The 13,110-nt window shown below is 36.4% G+C and overlaps 1 pseudogene; it reads right to left on the bottom strand.

Annotated features, from left to right (window-relative positions):
• Positions 1-9,577: 9,577 nt before the first annotated feature.
• LOC128922329 (uncharacterized) lies at positions 9,578-11,281 on the bottom strand (annotated as a pseudogene).
• Between the last annotated feature and the right edge of the window lie 1,829 nt (positions 11,282-13,110).

The raw sequence follows: 13,110 nt of genomic DNA on the forward strand, positions 1-13,110 counted from the left end.
ACACGTACAGAAGATTTATATATATAATGTCGATATACAATTTCCAAGAAACTGAACTTTAATATTAAATCCGAAAAATGCGAAATAAATGATTATGAATACATGGTCCTTGTGGTTCTATTTGTCGATATGCAAATTTGCATAAAAGTGAACTTTAAAAAAATTCTATAACTCGAAGTCTCTCTAACTCGAAGTTTTTTTGTGGATTAAGGTGATTCGAGTTAGAGAAGTTTCTCTGTATCTGTTTTTTATGTTTCTAGTTGCCAATATATATATATATATATATAGTTGCCAATATACAACTTGCATGAATAAAATATTCCTTATGGACAAATGAACTTCGATCTCCTACGCATCTCAACATACAACACTAACACTGAACACTCACCACCTCACTCAAGCCAACACTGCGCACCAATGCACAAACAACTACACAAATACACGATGAAACTACATGATGACACTACACTATGACACCACACTGCACATCCGAACACAACAAACAAAAAGAGACGTAGAATGCGACCCGAACCCCACTTCTCTTTTATCGTATCGAGACTCCGTATTCCCGGTCACCCGGAGGTCTCCGCTCTCCGTCGTATTTTAAATAAATAAAATTGTCATAATCATTTTATAAATGCCATTTGAAGCGTTGTATATATGTATATACCTTGAAAGAAAACATATAATATAATATATTACTACAGAACACACATCAATACTTGCTCTTCCTTATTTTAATATCATTAACCAATCTTCCATACGAATGTGAGTGAAGAAACAAAGTAAATACTTAAAAGTATACACCTTATGTTTCTATTTTTGATGCACAACTTACAAAAAAGTGAACTTTAGTAATAAATGTAAGAAAATGCAAAGTAAATGATTATGAGTAAATGGTCCATATGTTTCTATTTGTCGATATCGAAATTGCAAGAAAGTGAATTCTAATAATAATAAATCTGTAACCACAAACCCATTGAATCCTGCAGCTCCAGTTTGCCTCAACACCGATTCTTTTTCTCGAACTACGTCTTTGCAAACTTATACCACAGGAAATTTCAACATCTGGGGAACAGCAAAAGCCAAGCGAGAATCTTAAACTGAGTCTGGAGAAGAAGAAAGGAGTGTGGAGGTCTGTACCTGTAAGAGAGAGTGACAATACAGTCTCATAATTCAGCAATAATGAATATCATATGTATCGTGCCTGAATTCAGATTAGATGTGTAGTTGACTCTGTGCCGGACGGGAAATTGAATAATTATTAATATTTAATTAACAATTATATTAGTTTAACATGTGTACGGATATATCTGTGAATTATATGAACTATAATAAATTTGGAAATTGAAGGACATTACACTAACGAACAGTAATTCTATTTTATATTATATGTAGATATTACAAAGTGTTTGTATTGGAGATTAGGAAAGTGTGGATTTTAGACTTTTTCAGGCAATTTTTTTTTTAAAGAATTAACGAAATCGATTTAGCTGTTCTCGAGTTATGCGCTTTGCAGCACATTTACTGCCGGATCCTATGTACATAAGTTGTGCTAAAATCAACAAACAACAACTTCCATAACTCGAACTTCTATAACTCGAAGATCTCCATAACTCGTACACTTGAACCGGCAATAGCGTTTAGAGCTGGGGCACTTTCGTCCATTCAGGACCTTGTAAGGGAAATGGCAGACTCAGGAGAGAAAGATAAGGACATGCGGGAAACAGTTGACTGACAAGGCCAGGAGTGCGGGAGATAATGGCATCCAAGTTGGAGATACAGTATTTGCAAAGAACGTGATATTTCCGCCTAAATTGACACCCACATTTGATACTACAAGATATAATGTAGTAAAGCGAGAAGGAAACGTTGTGCAGATTTCAGCTGGCGGTAAAACATATTTTCAAGGAATATTGTAAAAAAAGAATTGACGAAATCGATTCAGCTGTTCTCGAGTTATGCGCTTTGCAGCACATTTACTGCCGGATCCTATGTACATAAGTTGTGCTAAAATCAACAACAATTTTTAAATAAATAATATAACTAAAAAACAATCTCTAGTTGATCGTATTGTGAATCTAAACCATCCTCAAACCCCCTGGACCATCCTCACACCACCTCACTCAAGCGAACACTGCGCACCAATGCACAAACAACTACACAAATGCACGATGAAACTACATGATGACACTACACGATGACACCACACTGCACATCCGAACACAACAAACAAAAAGAGACGTAGAATGCGACCCGAACCCCACTTTTCTTTTATCGTATCGAGATTCTGCATTCCCGGTCACCCGGAGGTCTCCGCCCTCCGTCGTATTTTAAATAAATAAAATTGTCATAATCATTTTATAAATGCCAATTGAAGCGTTGTATATATGTATATACCTTGAAAGAAAACATATAATATAATATATTACTACAGAACACACATCAATACTTGCTCTTCCTTATTTTAATATCATTAACCAATCTTCCATACGAAGGTTTTTTTTTTTTGTTTTTTTTTTTTTTTGCAATATTTGTTTATTTATTGAATCTGCTCTTTGGAGCCTAACAATAAGATATAAAATCTTAATTCTAATTAAAACTAGTCACGCTCAACCAAGTGATTGAGTTGTTTGCTGAAACGTTGCTCATCAGTGTGCTGGCATATCTCTTCTTTTTAGACGTGATTGATTGCCTTGATAATATAATATATTATTACAGAACACACATCAATACTTGCTCTTCTTTATTTTAATATCATTAACCAATCTTCCATACGAAGGTGAGTGAAGAAACAAAGTAAATACTTAAAAGTATACACCTTATGTTTCTATTTTTGATGGGCGACTAATGACTACGCCCCCATACTGGCCCCAGGCTAACGGTTAAGTAGAGAATATGAACAAGTCCCTAGTGAAACGTTTAAAGATAGCTCACGCAAACAACGAAAGCAACAAGAAAGAAATTCAGAAGTTCGTTTTAATGTACAATGTTACTTCACATGGTACAACCGGCGTTCCACCGACAGAAATAATGTTTAACAGAGTAATAAGAGACAAAATTCCCTGCATTCAGGACCTTGTAGGGGAAATGGCAGACTCAGAAAAGAAAGATAAGGACATGCGGACATGCACACGTACAGAAGATTTATATATATAATGTCGATATACAACTTCCAAGAAAGTGAACTTTAATATTAAATCCGAAAAATGCGAAATAAATGATTATGAATACATGGTCCTTGTGGTTCTATTTGTCGATATCCAAATTGCAAGAAAGTGAACTCTAATAATAATAAATCTGAAAATAATGCAAAATTAATGAAGTATATGTGCTTTATGTTTCTATTTTGCGATGCATAACTTGCAAAAATAATATGTTCTTTATGTTTCTATTTGCCAATATACAACAGATTAATTATTAAAGTTCACTTTTTTGCAAGTTGTGCATCAAAAATAGAAACATAAGGAACATTTTATTCATCAAATTGTATATCGGCAACTGTAAACACAAATAACATTTTATTCTTGCATTTTGTCAAATTTATTATCAAAATTCACTTCGTTGCTAGTTGTATATCGACAAAAAAAACGGAAAGAACATTTACTCATAATCAGTAATTTTACATTTTCTCGTATTTATTATCAAAATTCACTTTCTTTCAAGTTGTATATCGAAAAATAGAAACATAAAGAGTATTCTTGCATGTTATATATCGACAAATACTCTACTCTGTTTAGCTCTGCGGCTCGAACTGTTTTTTCCAGCATCAGGTTAAAGAAGTCACATGAGTCACCTTGTCTGAAACCTCGTTTGGTATCGAACGGCTCAGAGAGTTCCTTCCCGATCCTAACGGAGCTTTTGGTGTTGCTCAACGTCACCTTCCACAGCCATATTAGTTTTGCGGGGATACCAAATTCAGACATCGCGGCATAAGGCAGCTCCTTTTCGTGCTGTTGAAAGCAGCTTTAAAGTCGACAAATAGATAGTGTGTGTCGACACCATAGCACCATGAATAGCTCGGCCGGCAATCCATTGGCCCCCGCCGCCTTAATGTTCTTCAAGCGGGTAATTGCTATTCTAACTTATTCATGGTCGGGCAATAGAACATCTGTTCCATCGTCGTCGTTTGGGGAATCGGGTTCGCCATCTCCTGGTGTTGTACTCTCACTGTCATTCAGCAGGCTGGAGAAGTGTTCCCTCCACAAACACAGTATACTCTGGTCATCAACAACTAGATCACCTCTGGGGGTCCTAGAGGAGTGTGCTCCGGTCTTGAAACCTTCAATTAGCCGCCGTCTCTTTTCGTAAAATTTTCGATCATTACCTCTGTCTGCCAGCTTCTCAAGCTCTTCGTACTCACGCATTTCGGCCTCTTTCTTTTTTGTCTGCAGATGCGTCTCGCTTCCCTCTTCAGCTCTTGGTATCTTTCCCATCCCGCTCGTGTTACGGTCGATCGCAACATTGCGCGGTAGGCAGTCTGTTTTCTCTTCACTACGAGATGACAATCTTCACCATACCAGCTGTTTTTTTTTACTTTTCCGAAAGCCAATTTGACTTTTGTTTTTATTTTGCTGTATTTGTGCAAAGTTCTTTTCTTGTATCTTCACAACTGCATATTTTATATATTGTAAAGTAAACGATTCAAATTGCAAGAAAGTGAACTTTAATAATAAATCTGAAAAAATTCAAAATAAATGATTATGAGTAAATGGTCCTTATGTTTCTATTTGTCGATATATAAATTACAAAAAAGTGAACTTTAATAATAAATCTGATATAATGCAAAATAAAAAAAGCACTTAAACGCGATGAAGAATACAATACTGAAAATTATATAAAGCACCTGTGTCCAAATTCTAGCAAGAAAAACTCCCTTTGGAAAACCCAAAAGTATTTTAAGCCTCCAGTAGATTTCAAGATACCTATAAGACGGTCGAATGGTAAATGGGCGTGCAGTAATGAGGAAAAGGCAAATTGCTTTGCAAATCACCTAGAAAAGGTATTTCAACCCAATGGCCCAAAAAACAAATTGAAGTTGCCAACTTTGCCCAATATTGCAAACGAGTCAAGCGTGTCTACTAGGACGTCTACTTATGAAATTATCAAGATCCTAAAAGAGCTAAATCCGAAAAAGTCTTCAGGACACGATAATATTACTCCAAAAATGTTAATTGAGTTGCCAAATATTGCTATATCAGTGCTCTCTTTGCTCTTTAATGCAATTCTTGGTTTCGGGTACTATCATATTTCGTGGAAAAAGTCGCAGATCATCATGATAGAGAAACCAGGTAAAGACTTGACACAGCCGTCTTCATACAGACCAATCAGTCTTCTACCATGTCTTTCCAAAATATTCGAAAAAGTTTTAATATCAAAAATGTCTCCTTTCCTCCACGAAAATGATATAATACCAACCCACCAATTCGGGTTTTGTGCTAAATATGGCACAGTAGAGCTAGTGAATATAATTACAAACGAAATCAGGAAAGCATTTGAGCACAGAGAGTACTGTTCAGCTATTTTTCTCGATGTAGCTCAGGCGTTCGATAAGGTCTGGCATGAAGGCCTTTTATGGAAAATCAAAAACGTTTTACCTTACGAATTGCATAAAACATTGGAGTCATATTTAAGAAATAGGAAATTTACAGTTAAAGTAGCAGATTTTATATCAAGAGGACAGCAGAAAGAAATATATTTCTAAACTTCGTGAACATCCAAACCCATTGGCAAAAGCCTTGGTACATTCCAATCAAACTCGTTTAAAAAGAAGAGATCCACCTGCCTACTAAAGAGCAACGTTCTACCAAAAAGCTCAAACACATTCTTGAGCTTACTTAGTTGTAAATAGATTTAAGATTTTAATACTTATTGTTAGGCTTTAAACAAAGCAGATTCAATAAATAAAGAAATATTGAAAAAAAGAGTCTCTACATTTGATCTCTCTTCCTTGTATTTCGGGCTGGTAAAGAATATGTGCTGCGCGCTTTTTTCGTCGTTACCGCAGAACGTACCGTTCTATTATCGTGACCGTATTTAAACAGATAATCTCTGAAGCCTCCATGTTCGGTCAGAAATTGTGTTAAATGGTAATCCGTCTCTTTCCAACCAAGCTTGCACATTCCCGATTAGCTTGTACGTCCATCTCCCTTCTACTCCTCAGCCTATCTTCATTCCGCTCTTCTGTTTTGAGTTGTCTTCTAGTATCTCTTGACTTTTTGTACACTCTTTTGATTTCCATTGCCAAAATATCTGGCGCCTTGGTGCCATGATTCCAGCTGATTCGTGCGATTCTGTGCGGAATTCCCTTATAACCCTGATTGCACTTAGCCTAGTTATAGATCCTGCTTTCATTGCATATGTTTTAGTTTGCATTGCGGGTCCTCATATGGGTGTCACATACATTAGCGCCGACTGTCAACGTGAAGTGTAACATTTTGTACTTTTTTCCTGTTTGTAATTAAAACTGCCTCGATTTTTTGTCCTGCTAGTTGAAGCTTTTTTCCGTTCACATAGGGTTCCTATGTCAGTGGGTTCTCCCGCTGGTTTATTTGGTTTCTGCAAAAGAACCAATCTCTGCTTCCTCCATATTTTTGGAAACACACCTTCTCGAAGACAGCGGGTAAAAAGTTATGAGAAGGGACTCGTTTGATGTTTAATAGCGATTTTTAAAGCCTTGTTGGGGATTTCATCCAAACCTGGTGTTTTGTTATTTCCAAACCTTTCTGCTGCTTGTATCACTTTCTCATCGGTGACCAATGGTGCGTCTGTTATCGCCGACTTGTTTGGTAGTAGTGGTCGTTCGTCTGTTTGTTTTAGAAAAAAAGTTTCTACAACGGTTTTCAAAAGTGTGGGGCAAGTTGGTTCGTTCCCTTTGTCACCTTTAACGTTTTTCATTACAACTCGTTTCGCATCGCCCCATGGATTTTCGTCAACGTTTTCGCTGAGCTCTTTAAAGCAGGACAGTTTGCTCGTTTTTATTACTTTCTTAAGGTCGCGTCTTTTCTTTTTAAAGCATTCGTGCAGATTTGCGTACTCAAGCGATCTACGTCTTCTCCAAGCGTGGTTGCTTAAATTGTACAGGTTTTCTGTAGGCGACCTGTTTATTTCTGCATATGGCGGCATCGCATGCTTTACTAATATGTCTCACTAATATCTGCGGAAAGGAACAACATTCCTTATTCGAAGAGACCTTCGTTACGACTTTAAATCCTCTAGTTTGTACTTTCCTGACGCGCAAATGTTTTTTTATTCTGGGAGTTTCCGATCTCCATGATAATGGCCGCATTGTCACTATGCGTATAAACATCAGTTACTTTCCAGCTTGTTAAGCGCACCAACGAACTGCTAGCGAACGTGATGTTTATCACGGAACCACGGTCGTTCTTTTCGAAAGTTTTCCTATTCCCAGTGTTTAAGAGCACCACCTCAAGCGAGAAGGCTTTTAGAAGTGCGTCTCCTCGTTTGTTCGTACTGACACTGCCCCATTCCAATGCCCAGGTGTTAAAGTTTCCTGCGACCACATTTTTCGTCGATAGCAGAATTTCTCGTACTAGGTCATCCAGTGTTCTTTCGAAAACGTCTTGTGAAAGCTCGGAGGTTATTGTAACTGTAAAAATTGATTCCACAGATCTTTGCACTCGTGTAGTGGGCCTTTCCCAATAGCGGCTTATCTTGGGAAGCTTTGTTACCACAGGACCATATGGCTGCTTTGCCCATGTTGCGCTGTCTATATATTCATACTGCTCGCTTAATATTGCGACGTCCACTTTTTCTTTGTACACCGTCTGTTTCAGCAATTCTTATGCCGCTTCACAGTGATTTAGGTTCAACTAGATAACTTTCATTTGTTGGGCTTGTTATACGTGCTTTGATATAAAGGACACTTCTTGCTTCCTATATGATGATTTGTGTTATCTCTTCCTTGGTTTTTGCACGCACTACAAGACGGCGTTTTGTCACACACCTGTGAAATATTATCTTTTCCCGCAATTCCTGGGCAGTACTGGCTCCTATCTTCCAAATTTGAACATGCTTGTGCGACGTGTCCATATTCAAGGCACCTAAAACATCTCTTTAGATTTGGCTTCTTCTTGGCTTTTTTGGTTATAACTTCATTCAGATCCCGGATTTCCACTACAACCTCGTGTGTGAGCGCATTAATTTGTACCTGATCTCCTAGTAGTTTACTTATCTCGCTCTTAAATTCTGCCGTATTTTCCAATTGTGCTTGTTTCAACTCCAGCAGGATTTCGCCTTTCGCCGTCTTCCTAATGCGTGATACATTTTCTCCGAGTTTCTGTAGTCTTTCTTCTATCCGGACTCTCATTAGGTTATCTTTGCAGGACATATCTCCATAGCGCGCAATGACTATATCATCAGGTCACGTTGGTGGTTTACGTACGATCTTTTTGGGGTTTTGTGGCTTATGCCTGACGCTTACCCACACTTTTTTCGTTTATTCTTCTTCTTTATATTTAGCTGCACTGTTTTCTGCTAACTTTTTTTGGGTTGTCCGGTTCTGTCTTCGGTGTTTCGCCATGAGTTGTTTTGCTTCTTTTAGGCGGTGTATTTCGCTTCGGCTGATTTTCGTCACGGGTCCTCTTTGGCGTTGTTTCCACAATTGCTGCCTTAATGAGGATATTCCGTCTTGTTTCTTTAATTACTGTATGTTATTCATAGGCTTTCGTTTACAGTTTCTATAGAACTGAGGATATTCATCAAATTATTGTTGATGGAGCGATGTGGAGAGCGCATTGCTACAGTCAGCTTCTTTATAGCATTTTCCAATTCGCACGTACCGATATCATTTCATTTTTAAACGACAAAGTAGGTGACCTGTAGAATGAATCTGGGAGACTATTGAACCAAATTTAAGTAATAAAACGGTAACCCTACAAATGACCAACTCATTTACTTTCTGTGACTAAGTAGTGATCCTGAAGATGATAAATCAAACAATCTCCACGGGTAGTTGGCTGATTAAATAAAAAACTACTGCAGACGGCTCTGCTAACCATAGAGTGACATATGGCTTTAGAGTTGTTAAGTAGAGTATTGAGTAATAAAGTGTTAACTTATAACATTTTATTAGAAATAAAGATTAGTGTATAGCCATTAAAGTGTTACTTTTATTTGACAATCCAGTGATCGAACTCAGGATAGAGTTTCAGCGTTAACGATATATATTCGAAATCCGTTACATTATTATGGTTTCTGGATAGAGATGCCAGATGTGCAGAAAAAAACTTGAAAACTAGTATACAAAAAAATCTGCACTATCCAAACAAGCGCATTAATGATAGGTGAATAAATAATTTATTCAAATTGTATTTGAACATTTAGAATAAATTTTTTATTACATTAATTCGCAAAATAGTTTTGTCTGAGCAGATCACCACAAATTCTTGCAGAGATTTGCAATAATTATGTTTGTGTTGCAAAAGTTACCCTCATATTGTACCTATTAGATTTTATTGGTTTATTGCACTTAAAGTTAAACAAGTTTTTACGTTATAAATAAAATATAAAAAAATATATTTATTAAACGCTTTAAAAAAATAATTGTTGTGAAAAAACTTTTTTTTTACTGAATCATCTTAACTTTTCCTATTTTTGAAGATTTATAAATATTAAAGATTAAAATTTTAACATATTTAATTTTAACCGAAAACATTCAGGCAACACTGGAATAGTGTTATAATGAGAATGAAAAGAGAAACAGTCCCTGCAAGATAGGTACCGGCGAATTCTTCGGTGACAGCCAGGGAGCGGTACTAAGACTTTCAATGAAAGTTTCTATGTGATTCTTAAGGGCGAATTGACAAAAGTACCCGAAACTGTTGTGTACGTTTGATCGTTCATCCCTTTCTTGCACATTACATTCATCATTTAGCAATTAATATATACCTCTTGCACAATTCTGTGAGTGATCTTGGATGAAAGACCCAAAACTACATCTGCACTTTCAGTACTGTTCTTGGTACTATTACGGATGAAAGAACCAAAACTGCGAACGAAAACTCCACGTGCACTTTCAGTACTGCGACCCACAAAAGCCCAAAACTATGCCCGCTACTTTCGGTTAGTTCTAGCAAAATCCCAAATAAGAATTTAATAACAAAATCATTAATTATATTTCATATTGATTGAAAATATCATGTCATTTAGGTGTTTATTATTATATTTACTTTATACATGTATTATCGTACTACACTATATACATATGTAAAAGGTATTTAATAGTTAAACAATTTTCGCTATCTGACAAAGGCTGGAGGAAGAGTGGCAAATGTCAAATACCCCGTACGGCCTGGAAGTGTAAGCTGCGCACATTATGTGAGGACTCTTTTGGTTTCTTTAGGAGTTTTTATAAGATCTGTTCTTTCATTAATTTCACTAGTACTAGATTCATCCAATTTCTGGGGGGAGGGTTTCTAGAAAATATAAAGTAACATTTTAATTTTTACAAAATAAAAGTTGGTAATAATTATCTTGTGTTTCAGGAATTCTAAATCTAGCGCGGGAAACGTTCTAGTCATAACATCCATGCTCTTGCTGTGGTATTTCCATTGAACTAATTTCGGTGAATCCATGTCCTTGTAAAGCGATACAACAACGTTATGATTCCTCAATACAAGGTGAAAATGAATCAAAAAAGTCCCCCTAATTAAATAAGAAGTTTTTAAATTCTTATGATTACAAACATTTCTTTAAATTTACCATCTGATTTCTATGTTTCAGCTGGTATGGCCAACTGAGGTGCCAGTAAGTCCAAAAATACTGCATCTGCTTTGCCCTCTAGCTCATTGGCAAAACCTAGTTGACACACGTCGCGATGATAAACGGTTTCAAAATCACCTAAACCATGTCGTTCCAATTCTCGTGCTTGTGTTGACCAAAAGGTTTAATTGCACGTAAAGAAGTGACATTAAACTGAATATCTGATGTGTAAATGATTTGTGTTCCATGTAGCAGCGTTTGCATCCATAGTTCTGGATTTGCTTGCAGCACATATTACATCGCTTCTAAAGTTCTACGCTGCTACCATTAGTGACACTAATAAGTTTGCTTACCTTTAACGCGCCGTATGAAGTTTGAAATATCTGTATGGAAAATTAATTAGAATTTAAGGCAAGATAATATTATTATATTCAACAATTATTTACGTATTCAATGGTTTCGCCCTTGATGTTGACCATTGTGGGAGTAGCTTCTTCGAATTGACAGTGCAATGAATAATTACTGTATCACCCTCTTCAATTCCATATTTTGGCTTTAGAAAACTTTTATTTTACGTTTAACTTATTTAAAAATGCGTGCTTCAATAATTTAAACTTTACTTAGGCTGCAGATCAGTGATTTAAATAAAACACGCAAAATAATACTTAACAAGCAGCCATGATATAGCTCAAAACAAAACTTGTTCAAACACGAGAACTTTGGTTGTTTCTTTCTATCATTCAGGGTGCTGTACGAGAGAAGAGTTGTGGTAAATGTTTATGCACATTTTGCCCTTTGTTGCATATGTGTGTATGTAGTGGTGTTATTAAAATTTCTTTGAATTTGTTGGAGTTTCAGTACCCATGTCTCAACGCTGCTTAGATTTCCAAATTCAACCGACTTTCAAGTCAAGTCAAGCGTTCGGTAATCAAATACATGCAAAGTATTTAAACAGATTTTCTATGTGACACTTCTCAGGCCTGGATATGTCAAGTCAAGTATGCATAACTTGAACTGGGTAATATGGAATCTCGTTATATGGAATCTCGTTATATGGAATCATATATATATATATATTGTAACGGATTTCCAAAATCTATCGTTAACGCTTAAACTCTTACCTGAGTTCGATCACTGGATTGTCAAATAAAAGTCACACTTTAATGGCTATAGAGTAAACTTTATTTCTAATTCCTTATAACTTAACAATTTAGTACTCAATACTCTACTTTACCACTCTAACTTATAACTTGTTTACACTTTGCTCGACAACTCTCTCCTTAGAATTCTAAGGACAACTCGAATTCTCGACAACTTTCTTATCAGAACGAAGTCTTGCCGCCAGTCCGGCAGCCCTTATATAATCGATTGTTCTGGTGCCATTTTCGTTACAATAGCGGCCTTTACACGGTCACACATCCTCGCGAACATGGCATGATGCAAAAGTATGATGTTTGGGTTCACACGGTCATGCATGTGTGTGAACTTCACTTTCGTTCAGATTTCAACGAGTAAACATGGCACGCGCATTAGTGGCAGCTCTTCTTATTGAAGAAATTTTGGAAATGGAGGAAGAAATTGCAAAAAGTGGCAAGAAAAAACGAATTTGGGTGCAAGATTGGCGTAAGAAAAGACCAACACTCTCGCATACAAATTTGTTAAAATAACTAGAAATATCTTTCCCAAAGCATTACAAAAACTTTCTAAGGATGGATGTTGCAGTTAACAACGACCTCTTGGCGCTGTTAACGCCATAATTAAACTCTTCCCAAAATTGCTCGTTCATGCGCGACACCATCTCTGCACACTGTTTTGTTTTCGACTGAAAAAATACACTGCGTGCATCATGCAGCACTTCCCACGATCACACTTGTGTGACACACCAGCAGAAAAATTAAACAATTTTGAAAACTTTGAACATGTGTGCCATGCATGTTTTTTCCCCCTTTACACGATACAACTTGGTGTGATGCCACACATGTTGTCACACATATGTGACCGTGTAAAGGCCGCTAATATATTACAAGCGACTAGAGTAGTGACCATTGGAATACAGCTATTGTGTTTAAGTGGAAGCTCTCACAATGACGCAGTGACAGTCGAGCAAAACGTCATTTTCGCGCTTGCGTTTAATTGGTGTTTTTGGTGTCATCTTTGAATCGGTAGTGAAAAATAATAATTAACTACAATAATTTAAAGTTTTAATTGGTGTTGTCGGTGTCATCTTTGAATCGATAGCGAAAAATAATAACTAAATACAATAATTTAATGTTTTATCAATATTATACAAAAAAATGGAAGAAAAAATTGTCGTGTTTGTTCAAAATAACAAATTATTTTATAATAAAACCGCGGTGTTATAAGATATCATAGCCAACGAAACTAAAT

Source organism: Zeugodacus cucurbitae, chromosome 5, assembly GCF_028554725.1.
Source record: "Zeugodacus cucurbitae isolate PBARC_wt_2022May chromosome 5, idZeuCucr1.2, whole genome shotgun sequence".
In the NCBI taxonomy this organism is placed as follows: domain Eukaryota; kingdom Metazoa; phylum Arthropoda; class Insecta; order Diptera; family Tephritidae; genus Zeugodacus; species Zeugodacus cucurbitae.